Below are 6,415 nucleotides of genomic sequence, written 5' to 3' on the forward strand. Positions count from 1 at the left end.
GGCCAACACTAAGCACCCATACTATTCCACCACAGTCCATTGGACCCTTCTACACCTTTCTCTCCATCCCCACCCTGCCATCCAGTTAGCCTCAATTCTGCAGTCAGATTTCAAGTGTTTGTTTTGGTTTAGTTTTATCTGTGACTTTGTTTTGTTCCATTGTATTGCTCATGTAAGTGAAATCATGTGGTATTTGTCTTTCACCTTCTGTCTTATTTTACTTAGCATAATCACCTTGAGTTCTGATCATGTTGTTGCAAATGGCAAGATTTTATCTTTTTTATAACTAAGTAGTATTCCATTGTGTATTTAGTTTTAAAGATTTATTTATTTATGCATACAAGAGGTGGGGTATAGGCCAGAGGCCTGGGGGATGAGAGGATTCAACAGAGACAGTGGGGAACAGAACAGGCAAATTGACCGAAGTACACTGCTGAGGGGAGCAGCAGGGCAAGTCAGGAGAGGTCTGCTGCACCATGTGGGGCGAGTCAGGAGAGGTCTGCTGCGCCATGTGGGTCGCTCCCTGGCTGGCCGGGAATCTAACTTGTGCTGCAGTGACTGCAGTCAGCTTCATAGGTTGTGTCCCAACCCTTGTGCCACCAGGGAGGCCCCATTGTGTATTTATATCACATCTTCTTAATCCATTCATCTGTCGTGGGTACTTGCGTTGTTTCCTTAACTTGATTATTGTAAATAGCACTGCAATGAAAGTAGGAGTTTATAGATCCACACTAAATCATATACAATGTTGTAAACCACTGTCACCTCAATAAAAAATTATACAACTTGAAATAAAACAGCAACAACAGTAATAATAATGCCCTGTTCTTTTAAGTTATGGATACACTAGGTGGAGTTTGTACTTAGTGTCCTCTCCTGACCAAATAAAAAGCTGACACTTCCACATTGGCCCCCAAATTTAATTTTGAATTTTACTTTGTAAAAAAATTCAAAGCTCCTGAAATCATCACTTTGCCTTTAGAATTCTACAACAGAACACTGCTTAATGCCACAAAAGTGGTGCAATAAGCCAGACCATGTAGGGATGCCTGCTGGAGACTTTGCTGCTATAATTGAAGAAATAGATTAGGTGACTGTAACTGGTGTCCTAGAGGTCATAATTCTTCTTCAGATATTTCAAAAGGATAAGGTAATTAAGTTAATAATCCCTGTTGTTATAAATACTAGATGTGGCATTATTCGTTTATTGCCTTCTAACATCCATGATATCGATTTACACAAGAATAACTTGGGGGAAGTTCTGGTATTGAAGACTCTAGAAAGGAACTAGGATCAAAGACTCCTAGATTAAAGGGTTGATTTAGGATAAATGTTAAAAGGCATAATGTGAACAACACACTTATTACAAACAAGAAATCCCAGTCTTACCTACTGTTCTATCTGGTGACAGGGATTTCACTTCCTGTAAAAACAAAACAAAAATGGAAACATAATTGAGTGGAGTAAATTGTTACTTGTGCAATTAACATAATAGCCCTTGTATTTAGGTACCTTTAATTTACATTTAAAATGCAATTTAATAGTTATTGTAGGTAGGACCACACAGGAAGAAAAATTTGACTTCTAAAAATATTTATATTTAAATAGTATGTATAATTAATGTACATATATGCTTTCCAATCCAAACAAGTATACCCATCTATCAATTGTATTTTGTTGAGATGTTTATTTAGAGTGTATCTCTCTGGCCTCTTTTAAGAAACTCGGAGAGTAAAATTTAAACTGCTAATTGTCCCACTTCATAAACCACAGACATCCAAATTAGCACAGTCTCATAAGCTCAAAGACAGAGATAAATTGGTGTGTGGTAAAGGAAGAATTTTAATAAAACATGAAAATATGCTTATATCAACTGCAGAATTTCTGCAGAATACTGCTTCTCAATATTAGTTCATGTGTGGCAACTACTATGGTACAGTGCTGGTGAAAAACTTCTCAAAGAATAGCAAAATAGCAAAGTTTCAAATCTGTCAAGTTAGCCTTGAAAGGTTATTTCATAGAACATTTGCTTTGACTAAACCTCAATTTCCCCACTTACATCCTGCTCCTGGGTGATTTGCCCAGTCCACCACTATTTTCCAGGGACCCTGGCTAGGTTTTTGTGTTCAGATTCTGATGCTCAGGAAGGATCTGTCTTCACACCCCTGTGTTTGTCTACCTTACCCTGCAAGCACATATGTTCTGTTCTTTACCACACTCAACTTTCATTTTCTAATAAATTAACATACAAGATTTTATTCATAACAGAGGTCACAGACTATAGTCCATGGACCAAATCCAGCTTACCGCCTGATAGTATCAAGTTTTTTTGGACCATATCCATGTCTATTTATTTATGCACCATCTTTGGATGCTATAGCAGTTGAATAGTTGCTAGCAATATTGTATAGACCACACAGCTAAAATATTTGCTATCTGGCCCACTGGGGAACATGTGACTCTGACCTTGATCTACAAGGGAGGGGATTATACATCTATATGTGCTTGGGTGGCTAATTCCTTATAGAAACATTTCAAAAGAATTTTGAATTGTTCTTCAACTCACCGTGGGGGAGGAAGTATACACAAGCACAGAGTCCCATCCATGTTTCTTACCCTTTTACTTTTTAGCCCTTGGTTTGCAGATTTGCAATAAGTGCTGGGGTAGGAGAAGAGTGGAGGGTGTGGAATATACGGGGCAAGTGTTACCAGTGTTGAAACAGGGAGGCCTTTTGTAAAATTTGAAGAAGGTGAAAATTACCTTTGGTCCCTCCCCACCCTCCCTTTCCCCTTGCCCTGCCCTCTCTCTCTCTCCTCATTTTCTTTGACATATTAGGTTATACCCATGTTAGGTTGTCACACCTTTCTGTGGGTTAGCACTCATTCCGATCTAGACTTAGCTGATCGTGACTTTGGTGTTCTCCTTCCCATGGCATTTTCATTTTGGAGATGATTTTATTTTTTTGATGTGGAGAAACTTCAGAAAAAAGCAAATCTTGCCAATTGGGACGCGAGTGTGTGGGTGATTGGCATGCCAAGTCTCTGATCCCCATTGGGCAGCCGCTGGGCCAGCTGCTTTCCAAAGACCAGATGTCCCTCCAGAGGCAAGCAGTTTCCCCTGGGAAGACACAGTATTATTTTATTTTTCTATTATATCATGAAATGAAAAAGATCAAAAAAAGATCGGGAAGCACTCCCCCCACCCCCCGCCCCAGGAATAAATCATTATGTGTTTCCCTTATCCCAAAGGGGAACAAGTTGTGGTCATAATGATGATCACATTATATTTCCTGGAAAGTTAGAAAACTATTTATGAATATATCATTAATCTATAGATAGAATTAGATGAAGAAGTTCAACTTTAGGTCACATGATTCTTAATTAAGAGTAAATTCAGGTTTTACTGATGAGCTAATTGGGATCTTATACTGGCTATAAGGATGTAAAATACTCCTCTGTCTTCTTGCCTTTCTGCCCTTGTTATTTCTCCCAGTGTTATCTCTCCCAAAGTGTTCTCAGTACAAAGGGGCTCAGTATTCAAAGGTAGTACTACCAGGAAAGCAATACCATGAGCCTGAGGTGTTATCATCACCTGAGAACTTGTTAGAAATGCAGAATCTCAGACCCAACCCCACCCCCAACACCACCTTCTAAAAATACAGGCTTCTCTTTAACAAAACCCCCGAAATGATCATATGCTTTAAAAGTTGAGAAACACTAGGTAAAAAATCAAGGGAGACTAGAAATCTGGCTGACCCATCTGAAATTTGGAGAATATGCAGTTAAAAATAAATATTTTAAGAAATACCAAAAAAATCAATAAAGTTCATGTAAAATGAAAAAGTATAGTTTTCTAAAATAAAATCTATGAGTGTAGAGTACCATTTTCTAAACTCAGTCAGCAGTGGGCAAGACTTCATGAACTACACAGCAGACAGTCTGATGTGTGGAGGGTTAAGCAGAAATCCTGACTTGGTCCCTGCATGTACCATTTCCTTTAAGATGAGGTGGAGGGGTGAAACCCTGATGTGTCGGGTTTAGTCTGGGCTCTATTTTTCCTGGCAGGGAATTCCATCAGCTTCACGCTCATGTGGAGGACTCGGCTCATACCAGGAAGGCTCAGCAGGATACAGAGATAATTTAATGAACCATGCTAACCTCCAAACTGGAGCCCTCTCCAAGAATAGAAATAAGCACCTGGGATTCTTGGAATGCATTGTCAGGGGGCCAGAGGGAAGGATGATCCTCTCCATGGTTTAATGAATTTTGAGATACTTTCTGTCAAGCCACTCTGACTTCCAAAAGAAATAATTTTTAAAAACCATCACCCAACCAAAATGGAAAGTCTAATTGACCAATATTTTTTGAGAAGAAAAAAATCATATTTACAACTCCATAGACTATGAGGCATAATTGGCACACTTGGCTTGGATCCTTTCACATCTAAAAATAAATGCTTTTGGAGCCAGGGGTCAAATAACTACATTCAGCTCTGTCCTTTCTATGCTGTAAAGTGCTTTGAATTTTCCTGGACATTAGGAATTTTGCAAGGCCAATTATTCTGATGCTGAGTACATCGTGGACATTCTTCCTGGAGATGGTCCCATGAAAACAAAGGCAGGGAAAGATTTTCTGGAGATGGTCTGAGGTTGTAGGCATCTTGTGGGGCTCTGACAGGGACCACAGTTCTATGCTTGGGCTCTGCAAGTGTTGGTCTCTACACATGAATGAGTCAGACAGTAAGAACTAGCAGAGACAGAGCAGGTCCAAATCCTAAGGTGGAGAGAACAAAAGTAGAGAGAAAACACTTCTAGAATCCCTAATCTAGAAGTATAAGCCAGCATGATGTTCAGAATTCTCTCCTCAGGCACTCTGGCAAGTATTCTTAACTTTCCCATCCATCAGCAAAGAAGGCCGTGTTCTTTCTCAGTACAAGTCATCACTTCTGCAATTTCCTCTCTGATACTTTCTCTCTCCCCTGAACAGTGAACCAAAGGTCATCTCTGAAAATTCAGATCCTACAATAGAACCTTGGAGATTTATGTCACGTCAGAAAGGCAGGTTGTATCACTCATTCATGGGGTTCCTGTAGTACTTGATACATAATTCTTGTTTAGAACTTAGTGTCTTTTTTTAAAGATTATTTATACATATAAGAACTGGGGTACAAGCCAGAGGTGTAGCGAATGAGAGGATTCACCAAAGGCAGAGTGGGGCAGACTGACTGAAATACACAGCTGAGGGAAGCAGCAAGCAAGACAGGAGAGGTCTGCTGTGCCATATGGGCAGTTCCCTGGCTGGCCGGGAATTAAACTCTTGCTGCAAAGACTACAGATAACTTCACAGTGCTGTGCTTAACCCCTTGCACCACTAGGGAGGCCCTAGAACTTAGTACTTTGTCCTTTAACTTCTTTATCACTGACACACCAATGTCCCCAGAGACACCCCCCCAAAGAGAACATATCTTTCTTGTTGATTTCATACGCTTAATCTTAGTTTAAGGCATAGGACATAGTAGGCAATTGATATTTGCCAAATTTGAACAAAATCATCATTTCAGGGCCTCCTCTGGTGGCGCAGGTGGTTGAGCACTGCGCTGTGAAGCTGTCTGCAGCCTCTGCAGCACCGGTTCTATCCCAGCCGACTGGCGAGGGTCCCGCATGGCGCAGCAGACCTCTCCTGTCTCGCTCACTGCTCCCTTCAGTAGTGTATTTCGTCAGTCTGCCTGTTCTGTTCCCTGCTCTGTCTCTGGTGAATCCTCTTACCCTCTCGTGCTTATGGCCTGTACCCCGGTTCTTGTGTAAATGAATAAATAAATCTTTTTTAAAAAATCATCATTTCATATGTGAATAGCCTTTATATAATCTCTTTAACCCTTTGTAAAAATTATTTTGTGAAATGATGTATCTACTAATGAATCATTTGAAAAATTCATTGGAAAATGTGAAATGCATTAGCAGCCCAAAGTCCATCTCAAGTCCTTCCTCTTCTTTAAATTTTGGTGACAATTCTGATCCCCAGGACTATCTCCTATATCCACAGGGCAGGGGATATGATACAGAGACATCTAAGTATGCTGTCTTTTATTGTTCTTAATTGTTTCATGTCTATAAACCTTATCTCCTCAGATATATTATAGTTCGATTCAAGCAAATTCAAATCAGCAAGTGGTTATTGTGTGACCAGTGATTGTGAGAATCTCTGCTGCTTGAGTGTTGGCACCAGTTGTTATTTTCACTTTATTTGCTTTAATTTATTCAACAAATATTTATTGAGCATTTTCTTATACATATGATCCCTGTTCTGAGCAAAATTGCATTGACCTTTAGATCTTTATATTCCCAGGAATATTACCAGCATTGCATAGGGCAAGGGCAACATTTGCCATTTAGGTGGAATAGCTCAGTGGCCCTGA

The sequence above is a fragment of the Talpa europaea genome (genome assembly GCF_964194135.1).
Source record: "Talpa europaea genome assembly, chromosome: 2".
Taxonomy (NCBI): domain Eukaryota; kingdom Metazoa; phylum Chordata; class Mammalia; order Eulipotyphla; family Talpidae; genus Talpa; species Talpa europaea.